The sequence below is a fragment of the Crocodylus porosus genome, unplaced genomic scaffold (assembly GCF_001723895.1).
Source record: "Crocodylus porosus isolate Cpor-Errol unplaced genomic scaffold, CroPor_comp1, whole genome shotgun sequence".
NCBI classification, from domain to species: domain Eukaryota; kingdom Metazoa; phylum Chordata; order Crocodylia; family Crocodylidae; genus Crocodylus; species Crocodylus porosus.
In genome coordinates this window covers 110262050-110274081 of record NW_017728931.1, presented here as the reverse complement: position 1 = coordinate 110274081, position 12032 = coordinate 110262050, and positions in this window count along the sequence as shown.

The window sequence follows — 12032 nt, the reverse complement described above, 5'->3', positions numbered from 1 at the left end:
GTCGGACAGCAATGTGAGAGCTGGGGTGGGGCATGTGGGCCTTGCAGGAGGGGTGGTAGCCCCCGTGGGGGCCATTTGTCCCCCATTGGGGGATCTTACCCCTTGTGTGGGGACCAAAACCCCTGTTGGGGACCAAACCCCTTGCATGGGGACTGAATCCCCTGTTGGGGGCCAAAACCCTTGTGTCAGGGCTGAATCCCCTGTTGGGGTCCTTGAATAGAAGTGGTGCAAATTTGAGCTGGGGCTTTTTGCTTCAGTGCACATGTTCAGACATGCACTTTGGTGTGGAGCAAATTGTGCCACTTGGGTCAAAATAACCCTGTCTGGCTCCTCCCAGATCGCAGCCAGGGGGAGCTAGAGCCTGGGGCCAGCACCTGTGTTTTCCCCAGCAGTATACAAAGCCGCCCTGGCAAGTATCTCAGGGCTATTAGCTCTCAGGAGTTTCTGGGGCCCAGGCAATTGGTACCTGGGGACACTACCCCTTGTGCCAGCTGGACTGCTGCATCAGCTCTGAGAGTTCCCTGCACCCTCTACCCACTACAGGAGTCTGGCAGTGGGGGCTGTTGCCTGACTGTGACCTGCTGGGCACCTGCCAGACCCAGATGGGGACTGGACAGCCAATAGAGGCTGCTCTGGGCAAGCTGCCATTGGACTGTGGTTGCAGGGTTGTCCTCTGTGCGGCAGTGTGTGCCCCCTGCCTGGCCATCTGGGTAGCTATAGCCTGGAAGATGTTCCGGGTGTGGTGGCCTGCTTTTGAACTGCCATTTGTCCAGAAGGTCAGCCACAGCCAGCTGGGTGACCAGTGCCAGCTCTGAGCATGCAGGGTCCTGCCACTGGCCTCCCTACCAGGAATCCTGGTGTTCCCTATTAGAAAACTGAAAAATCCCTAATAAAAAAAGATCCCAAAGTCACTCTGTAAAATACCCCAAAATCCATGTTCCTCCACAAGTAAAACAAAAGACCACTATAAAGAAAGAGAGAGAGAGCAAGATAGAGACAGTGATCAGCTGGACAATGTTTTAATGATATATCTTACAGTGTTACAGCACAAGTCTGTTATCATAATAATAAAATGAACTCTAAATACATGTTTCATGAATTTATGAATACATATTTTACTGCCCTCACACAGGGAGTTCAGCCCCCACACAAGGGGTTTGTCCCCCCAACAGGGGCCAAATGGCCCCCATAGGGGCTACCACTCCCCCTGCAAGGCCCACATGCCCCACCCCAGCCCCCTGACTGCTGCCTCACCTGTCCCCATCCCCCACCAGATGCTGCAGCCCTCCCAATGACTGCTCCACACAGCTCCAATCCCCACTCCCCTAGGTCCCCCTATGGCTGCCCCACTCAGCCTCACCCCCCAACATGATTTTATTATTCCCAAGGGAGATACTTACCAATAGTTATTACATAAGCAGCATTAAAAGCAAAACTAAGAACTTCCCTCACTGGAGTTCAGTACCCCCTTCACTGTTCTGTGGAATCAACTCCCTCTTGTCCCTTGACTTACATTCCTTTCTCCCTGGTAGCTCAGCTTCAGTATGGGGGATGGACAACGTCTTCAGCTCTGCCTTTCAGCTAGTGTACTTCCTTGTGAAGTGAAAAATGTGCTCCAATACTCTCAGGCTAAGAGAGGGCCTGGAACCTAAGTCTTCCACTTCCTGGACAAGGACACTAATCACCAACATATTAGATGAAAAGGGGTGGGTCTCTTTTTCTTCTCCCACCTAACGTAAGCCCTTAAGGATGAGAAGGGATGATACAGAACTAACATGTTTGCCAAAAACTCAAGTCAGTTGCACTTAAAGACGTAAGCCATATCTACTCATTAAATCTGCCACATTCAAAAATTATTTGTACTTGTACCCTCAAGTAGACTTCTCTGTTCTGTGGATACTTCTTCCTAAACTGGAAGCAATATAACTATGTCTGTGCTACTGCATAAGTTAAGGCAGGCTAATTGGTACTATCATTCAGCAATGCTAATTATCCTGCCCAAAGAACTGCACAGTGCTTTAAGGTAAAGACCGTCCATTATTCATTGAAATCCTATTGTATTAAGTAGCTTAAATATACCTTCATTTATTATTTCAATAAAAATTTAAAATCTGAAAGAAGCAGATTTTACAAGCCCAAGATTTTTGGTCTTAATTCCATCACCCTTAGATACTCTTAATATTTCCATTATTTTCCAAGGATAGAAGTCATATGTAGAAGATGGTGATTTCCAAGTAGAGTCTTCTTGTTATTTATATGTATTTATTTATTTTGCACAATACTACTCTGCAGCACCATCTAGTGAGAATAAAAAGGACCTGTTACAAACATGGACCTGTTCCATGTTCAAACTGCAAGTATATAACTGAGGTTAGTTGCATTGACACCAAAGTATCCTGATACAAGTTGCTCAGACCCAACTTTTACATCTTCATAATCCTGTAACAATACAAATGTAGTAAAAACCACTGCAGGTTGAACCCTATTTCATTCAGGGTCAGAGTTAAGAGTGATATAAATAACTTGTATAGCATGCAGGTGTAGCAGTCTGTAGCAGTTCCTCCTGCACTCTTCAAACAGAAAATCCATGTCTGTACCCAGAGTAACTTCTTTTTGAATAAAGAGAACAACAACATAAAAAATAACACAAGCCCTTTCCCATGCAAAGGGAAGGTGCATCTCCTTTGTAATGTCTAATTGAAAGTGGTCTGCAGCATGAAGGACTACAACAGACAGAAAGTCTGTTGCCTATTTGGCACAAAGAAGCACCATGCAGACTGTGTGAGCTAGCTCTGCCTGTGCTACTTCTATAACCAGAAGCAGGACAAGTCTTGTTAGCATGCCACTGTGCCCTTGCAAATTAGCAGTGGCTAATGGGTGTTTCGCAGGTTAAATACTTAGCCTGGAAACAAGACTTCATATTAAATGTAAGGCCTAACATCAGTTAGTTCTACTAGTTGAATACATCCTCACATGGCTTTGATAATGTAAAAGATGACCCAGGTTTCTTTAGCCAGTTCCCTCCTACTGCTACCCCAAGCACTGCATTTGGTGGGAAGCAAAGAAAGCCATTGCCACAGCTGATTGTGATAGCACACTTGGTGCAGCAGGAACCAGTGCTACCTCGGGTGCCTGACTGCTGCCCCAGGTGTGGAGCTGCACTGCTGTATCTCTGGTTCTGAGCTAGCACATGTAGAGATAGCCTGAGTATTGCTTCATAGCTCTAGTTTATGCCCTGTAGATTCTGGTGTGCAAACCTATATGTTCACAATTAGCTTGGGGTATTTCACACATTGTGCCATGTAAACCGACACCTTACACCTGGTTCAATACACAGGGGAAAAGGTACCTTGATTAACATACAGCTCAGTTTAGAAACACATTTCCTAAACTTTCCTTATACTGGGTCAAGCATATGGCTGCTATTTAGCAAAGTACAAATTATGTTAGTGTAACTGAGTAGAATTTGTCTGAATAACTAGCATATTCAGGAGGTGTTGCAGGCAGTGAAAAAGAACACTTTTATCTCTGTGCCTTATACAATCAAGGGGCAGGTGCAGAGTTGTGGTTCTGCCTATAGCCTGATTAATATTTATTCAACACAACATTTGTGTAAATGTGAGGAAGCTTGCCTCATTTCTAGGAAAGTAGCTTCAGCTCAAAAGTATCTGAGAAGTCGAATTATAGAAATACTAATATTACCTGCAACTGGTATTAATATGTAGCATAATGTTTATATTATACCTGAGATGCCTGGAAGCTTTATTATTGATTCAAGGCTTGATTTGTACTGTTTTAAATCTGATTGTCATAGCTACAGGATCTCTCTATCTAGGATCAATTATCTAAATTAGATATATGTCTAATTAGTAGTAGTAAAATTGCTGTCTCAAAAGGACAAGCAGGTTCTACAAGTCTTTTAAATAGCAAAGGAAGTCAGTTAGGTTATATTAGGTTCTAAGTGGTACTCCCATGGGGTCTCAATAGTTTTTACTTGGACAGGCACTCAAAAGGCTACATATTTTTTTTCTTTACCTCTAAAATGCTTTTAAAAAATCCTCAGAAATGAATGTCCCACTAATAACTGTAATAGAAGGGTAAGCACATCTGCACCAATAGAAACTTGTGTCAGTAATCTTTATTCATGCAGACAAATGACCATTGTTAAAAATTTCATTGGCCTACAGTAAGATACCTCAAAAGAGAACTTTTTTTAAACTAACTTTTAGGCTGTCCTCATTCTAGCAGAAACTGAACAAATGGAGGTATTTGAACAATAGATTACCTGAACACCTCCCGTTACCTCCTGTAACTCATAGCTCTCTTCCTTTTAGTTTTTCTTGGCAGTAAATGTTTTCCTTTAACATTGCCTTATACAGTGAAGGCTCAGCCTTGAAAGACCATGAATGAAAAAATTATCATGATTTCTTCCAGATGACTACTCTGGAAGGCCACAACTTCTGAATTCAGCAAACCACTTTATCTCATAACAAAGCAGAATGGAACTGGGCAAGGAAACTTGGGTCACCTTTTACATTATGAAAGCCATATGATGATGTGCAACCAGCAGAACTAACTAATGTTATAAAATACATTTAATATGATGGCTTGCTTCCAGGCCAAGTTTTTAACCTGCTAAATGCTTGTTATACACAAATATTCTTCAAGACAGAAGCACAAAGCTGTTCTGAGATTATCTGTGTACAGTCTAGTGGCTGAAACATAAATTGTGTGACAGCATAGGTTTCTGATTAAAGTCACTGGGAACAGGAGTTCTAGGTTCAATTTCTAGTTTTGCCACAAACTTCCTGAGTGACATATTAATATCTGTGTCCATCAATTCCCAATTTGTCATGGACATTATTTCTTTCTCCGTTCTTTAATGACTGGAAAACTTAATCCTTCAGTGAGATGCACTCAAAAGACTCCTTTGCCCTTGGCTAGATGGACCTATGATCTGGTCTAGAAAATAGTATTTATTACATAGTTATGTTCAGTCTGTATTCCAAGAGTACAATCAGATAGTATTTTAGCACATCTTTTGGTTGTTTATGTCTGTCTAATTTTTTGTGTGTGTGCGTGGTTATCTATACTTGAACCTGGTCCATGGATGAACCTGGCTGGAGGGGTGGGGGGGATCGTTGCATCCCCCTTTGTTTCCTATTCCTCTGGAAGGGACAGGCAGGAACTCAGAAGGGACAGCCACATTTCTATTTAAATGGAGCTGAGGGAGTCAATTGACTTTGTAACTCTTATTATCGATTTGATTCTTGCTAATCTCTTCACCCCCCCTTAGGTGTTAAAAACCTTGATCTTCCTTTAATCAACTTAGCCTTTCCTCTAAAACTATCCTGTCTGTTATCTACACATGGTAATGCTTCTCAGAACACCTTCCAGCATCTCTGGTAAAAGTATGGCACTACCCAAGAACCTGTATTGTATGGCTTTGTTACTAGGAGATTTGAACCCACAATAAATCAGAGACAGGGTGGAGAGGGGCAGGGCTGAAAGCAGACTTATCTATCTGGTGGCTGTGGCACAGTGGTCAGGGGCAGAAGGATAAATTGCCATGGTGAATCAAAGAGGTGAATTACTACAGTGATCCTTTCCTGGGTTATTCTTCACAGTAGATAATAGAGGCTGTGGGAAGCTAAACCAGTGGTGCAACCAGGGTGGCATAAAGCTGGGCATGGGCAGACCCAGAAGGATTGGCTCCCTGGGTAGGGGTGCTGCAAGTGGCTGAAGCAAGTCCCATCCTGACTCCAACTGTTTGTTTCTCTGTCAAGTGTGGAGGGCAAGCTGTGGGCATGCTCTGGGGAAGAGGAAAGCAAAGGGAACGGGGCAGTTACAGCCCTACTCCAGCCTGCCCCACAGTTGGGGGTCATAAGGAATGGGGGGAACTGTTTGGGAGAGATTTTGAGGGGAAGGGGCTACTAGTGGCCATGAGGGACTAAATGGGGAGTCATAGGCAAAAAGGGCTTTTGTGGGCGCAAGGTATGGGTTGAGGTGGACTGAGAATATGGGTTGTTATGGGGTGGGGGTATGAGGGGCATATTTTGGGGTGGGCTATATGGGAGTAAAATAGGGTATGAGGGGGCAAGAAGGATTGTGGGTTGGGGGCACAGAGGGTGTAAGGTTTGAAACATGGTGTAGGGGAGGGCTCAGTGGGGCACAACGTGATTGTTCGAAGTTAGGGGCACTTGAGTGTGATGAGGATGAGCTGTGCAGTGTGCACTGAATTCATGAGGAGTGCTGACGGAGTAGGGAAAGATTCAGTGAGGTCTGAGGGGGATGGTAGAATCTGATGGGTTCGGGGAATGTGGGATAATGGGCAGAGTAGAGCCAGTGGGCATTTGAGGTATAGGGGCAATACATAAAGAGCAGTGAGGGTCACTTTGGGGTCATGATAGAGTGTCTGAGGGACTCTGTGGGGAAATGCAAGGAGCAGGTATGTACATGGCCAGACTCGGGGGTAACAGCAATGCCCCCCAAACACTAGGCTTCAGCTCCACCCAGAGCAGGCAGTCAGCACCACCCAACTCTGTTATATTTGTTTTTGCTTAGATCTTAAACTGAATACTATAGCCTTAAGCCTCTAGCATATTAGTAACGCTTCTAGTTTCTTTTTTAATCAGAGAGCCTGCATTTGCCTTTTCAAATCCTAAAACTGCATATGATCTGGTCTACCATTCAATAGCATATTATCACAACAATTACATCTTAACCAGCATTCCTCCAGAGTTGGGTCACTTTGCATGCAAAAATACTGTTCAGAACTAGCTTGTAAAAGTGTTTTGCCTTTTAAAGTATTTTGTGGAAAGTAAAAATAGAAATCTATCAGATAGCAGTACATTAAAAATCCCAACATTATAAAAATATTCCTGACCAAGTCAGCACTATGTTTATTCCTAAACTATGTAATCCTGTCCATTTTTCCAACACAACATGCAGGATGAAATGGAACTTTAAGGCCCATTGAGCTCTGATTTTATCAAAGCATCACAATAACACTGCATGTGCTAAAATCAATCTGCGTTCTGAGTCATTGTGAAAATTCACAGTGTTCTGTAGCTCTCAGCACTTTTCATATTGCACCTATGGTGGGTAGTCCAGTAAATGAACACTAGACTGCACAGTGAAGCATGGAGGCAAAACAATACTTTACTTCTTCCCAGACTTTATTATTTCACTTTATATTATGCACCAAAAAGCTAGAGACATGATGGGGCTAGTTCAAACCCAGTGAAGTCACTGGGAGTATGACTGGGGAGTTGGATAAAGTCCCAAAAGAAAAAGAAAAGAGAAAGGTTACAGGGATGGTCAGATTTTGTGTGTCTTATAACTCTGCATCTATTGAAAATTATTTTATTTGTTGTGAAGGGATGTTTAAATAAATGACTACAACATAACAATTGACAAAGTACTATGTTATTTCTTCCTGTGTTTATCAGATCTAGAAGAATAATTTATATGACCTCAAATTAGTTCACTTAACATTGAAAATGAGGGAAACCAGCATATTCTAATCTTAAATCACTACAGTAAATTTATGAGTCCAGATCCCTAAATGAACCTGAAAATGTACAGAATCATAGAAAAATAGGGCTGGAAGGAATCTCAGGTGATCTAGTCCTACCATCTAACAAGACAGGAGAATCTCTGTCTAACCTACCTGAAATGAGTGTTTGTCTAACCTATACTTATTTTTTTTTCAGCAATGGAGATTACACAACCTGTTTCATCTTAGCTACCCACATATTTAGAAAGGTCTTTCTAATATCCAATCTAAATTCCCCTTGTTGCAATTTAAGACTGTTATTTGTTTCTTGTTCCATATGGACATGGAGAATAGCCAATCCCTATAGCCTTTATAATAACCATTCATGTATTTGAAGATTTATCACAGCTCCATTCAGTCTTCTTCTCCAGACTAAATAATCTCAGGTCTTTCAACCTCTCTTTTTATGTATGTTATCTAACTTATCATTATTTATTTGACTCTATAAAGATATTTATCTTTATTTAAACTCAGTGGAGCTTTGACAATTTACATCAATTAGGGTTCTGCCCTTGTGCTTCACAGACGACAAAACTCTTTTAAAATAATATAAACCAACAGATCCTTCTAAAACAGTACGAAGAAAGACTAGTATTATCTGACGTTTCTCAAAAGCACTATGATAACTATGGGAATCTACTTCTCATGCACACCAGTATTTGAAAGAATTCAGATCACATTTTTTGGCTCAGCTCACTTCACAGACAGTGGAAAGTTGCAAAATTTAGTTACAGATACAGTTTTACATTTTGAATGCTTGAAAGTTTTGGAGATAGTTGGATCTGAGCTTTTTGGGGTGGTTCTTTTGTTTTTGGTATAAGTTTACCTCTAAACCATTGATTCACAACCAGGGTGCTGTAACTCCCTGGGGTGCCTTGGGATTCTTTCTAGGGTGCCATGGGGCACTGCATAATGTTAGCACTGTTAGGTGTGCAAACATAATTCACAAGATAAAAACAGTGTTTTTGAATAGAAAATAAGAGTGTTGAAAACATTCTGGTCTGTTGTGTTCTTTCTGAGTTCTTTGCAACAGAAGAATTGCTCTATTCTTTTTCTATAACCAAACAAAGTGAAAACTAAGATTTGGCATTTTGAAGGGTGTCTTGAGCCTAGCAAGTCTAAAGGGGTGTCTTCAGTCTAAAAAGGTTGAGATGTATTTATATGAACCTTAAAATGATTATACTGATTTTTAATTATGAAGCAGATACAACAAAAATACATTTTAATGTTCCTATAGCCCCACTAAAATACTCAGTTTTAATGTTAATGTTATAATTATGAAAATATGATATTTTATGCATAGAAAGAAGTACATAGCTGTTATTTAAAATAATAATAGAGATAAATATTGATCACCCTGTACAATAAAACTACATTGGATGAAGTTGGAGGCCTTTATAGATCAAACACCAGTTTTGTTAGAAGTGTCTTATACACTTGTGCTGATATTGTGTTGCCTTTATAGTCATTATAATTAATGCCTGACTCATCAAAGCACAAGTTTCTATAAAAATTTTGTTAGATCTAAGGCCCCTGCTATATGTTACAAATATTACACAGTTGACTGGTTAATCACAAAATAAATTTAGACAGGCCACGTGCAAAGTAATTATCACACAATTAACTGGTTAATCATATAATAAATTTAGACCAGCCACACATGCAAAGTTATTATCACATGATAAAAATGATTATCCAACTATAAAAAGAACAAACCAGCTATAAACTAGTGCTTGAAAATGTGCAAGAACTCTATAACTGGTTTCTATTCAGCTTTAATTTGAACTAGTATCAAGGCCCTAATGTCCGTGAATTTGAAAGAGAGGGTTTTTCACATACTGAACTCTTTTAGTATGTGCGTATCCTAAAAGAATTTAACGTATCACTAGGACTAACAAAAATTATCAAAGGTAATTAGCTGCAAGGTAAGCACGTTAATATTCAACATGAAATGTATATCCCCAAAACATAAATGCACCAGCCCCCTGCCCCACCCTTGATCCCTGCCTTGCCTCACCTTGGGGAGGAGTTGGCTCCGCTGGCTTCTGGACACTGCTCCACTCGCCCGCACTGCCTTGGGGAGCAAGGAGGTACATGGCGTCAGGCCGGGGAGCAGAGCAGTGTCCTGGAGCCATGCGGAGCCTCACTCAGGAAGGCAGCGGCTCCTCTCTGAGGTGAGGCAAGGCAGAGATGGAGGCTGGTGTGGGCGGCTGGTGCAGGCTCTGCCAGCTCCAAGGAAGTGCTTCACCATCCAGCCCTGATGTGGGGGGAGCAGAGTACTTCTCTGGAGCTGGGGAGCCCACACCAGGCTCCAGCTCCAGCCCCTGCTCCCTGGTTCCAGCCCCCGGCCCCAGCCTTCAGCCGCTGGCCCCCGGCCTCCAGCTCCAGCCTCTGGCCCCTGGCTCCCAGCTCCTGGCTCCCAGCCCCTGGCCCTGGCCCTGGTCCCAGCCTCCAGCCACTGGCCCCTGGCTCCCAGCTCCTGGCTCCCAGCCCCTGGCCCTGGCCCTGGTCCCAGCCTCCAGCCACTGGCCCCTGGCTCCCAGCTCCTGGCTTCTGGCTCCAGCCTTTGGCCCCACTTCTGGCCCCCAGCATCCAGCCCCAGCCCCCAGCTTGAGCGTGTGGATGTTCCCCTTATGTTTTAAGTTATTTTTAATGCAAAATACATCATATCATTTTGGATCTGATTATGCAGCAAGTATTAGCCTCATCTGAAAGTATAGCTTAAGGTCAAATGATATAGGGCTTTTGGTGGTGTATATCATTATAACATTTTTTTCCCCTTTGGTAAGTGTCCCACGCCAGACCAAGGCGGCGCACTCATGGACCAAGGCGGCGCACTCACGGGACACTGTTCCTTAAAGGGAACATTGGTTAAAGGTATTCCATCATCCTCCATATAATATTCACTCTCCTTTTTCCTATATTTATAACAAGTTGTGGCAGGCAAGACTGGAGGAAAAGGTAGAAATTAGACTTTTACACTGGAGAAGCAAATACAAGCTAACAGCACCCTCTTACAGAAGAGTTCAAATTATTTGAAAAGTGTAAGTTCCGATGATAGAAAAAAAACATTGGGGATGGAAATAATAGAATTAAATTGTAATATCAGAGAAAATAGTGATTTTTTAAAACTGTGGAATAGTTCCTAAAGTGAAAAGATAAAGGTTCTAGTAGACTTGGGCCATTGAAAACTTCACTTGACAAATTGGGGAAAAGAACAAAAGGCTAGGAAGTGAACTATGGGTAATCTATTGTATATTTACATTCCTAAGGGACCAATCTGAATTTAACTCAAAATAAGCGAAACGGAAAAAAATAAAATTATTTATATAAATAAAGAAACTAGAGGTTTTCATTCAGTATCAAAACCCTAAAAGGAGAATGAATGGTCTCTGGCCATATTCAGTATGAATTTGCTCTGGCTTGAATTGCTCATAAATCTAATTGAAAAGAGAGCTGCCAAGCAGAGAGTCAAACATTGTAAGGAAGCTGCAGGAGAGTGGGAGGTAGAAAAAAGGGGAAAGGGAGACAGATGAATGAAACATTTGGCTATAAAATGTACAAAGAGACTGAGTTTAGTTTTGAAAAAAGAACATTTTTAAAATTTACTTCTTCCTCTATATTTTTAAATGCAGTACAGGGCAACATATGCTTATCTTCTCCTGTCAACCAAATTCAGATTTATCGAGGTATCTAAGCTCATGCTTGACTTTAAACATGTGAATAGTCTGATTGAAGACACTGGGGACACCTCAGGGACCTAAGGCTAAGCACAGGCATTCAAGAAGCCTGCCTCAAAAGCACTCCGGAAGGGTGAATGGACAAATGGAAGCAGCAGCAAGGATGTATGAGGATGCAATTCCTGGTGCATGTTTCTTGCGTTCATTTCAGAGTCTTGGGGCCCCTGCTCCTGCATCACACAGTCTCTACTGCTTAGGTCACCTCCAGCATCTCAGTATATCAAGGAACTTTCAGGAGATGCCCCATGATTCTGGCAATGCCACATGCCCCATCCGAGCTATAGAATTCAAGGGTCCATGGCCCACGTGGTACCTTAGGATCATGGGATGTGTCTCTGCTTATCCCAGCTTGGAGGTTCAGTGCTTCAGCCACCCACATCCATCCACACACTTAACTACCTAGCAGATTATCTACTAGCTTTCTGATCAGTGATCAAGAAGAGGGGGAATCACTCTGCTTTGAATGAGAATGAAGGACATGGCAGGAGCCCCTCCAAAGGGAAAAAAGGGCCCAACTCAGACATCTGTACTTTACATCCCTATAACTGGAGGACTTTAGTGTAGTGTATTCTGTTAGTAGCATGTTATGAATTAGTACTTTACAAATTTTATTAGATTTATTTTTTTCACTTTCACCTCCCCCCGCTTCCCCTAACTGGTTCTGTAGAAAGTCTCTGTATTGAGGAGATGTCCATATATATAGAAGTCACAAGTGAGGAAGCACAAGGCACCAC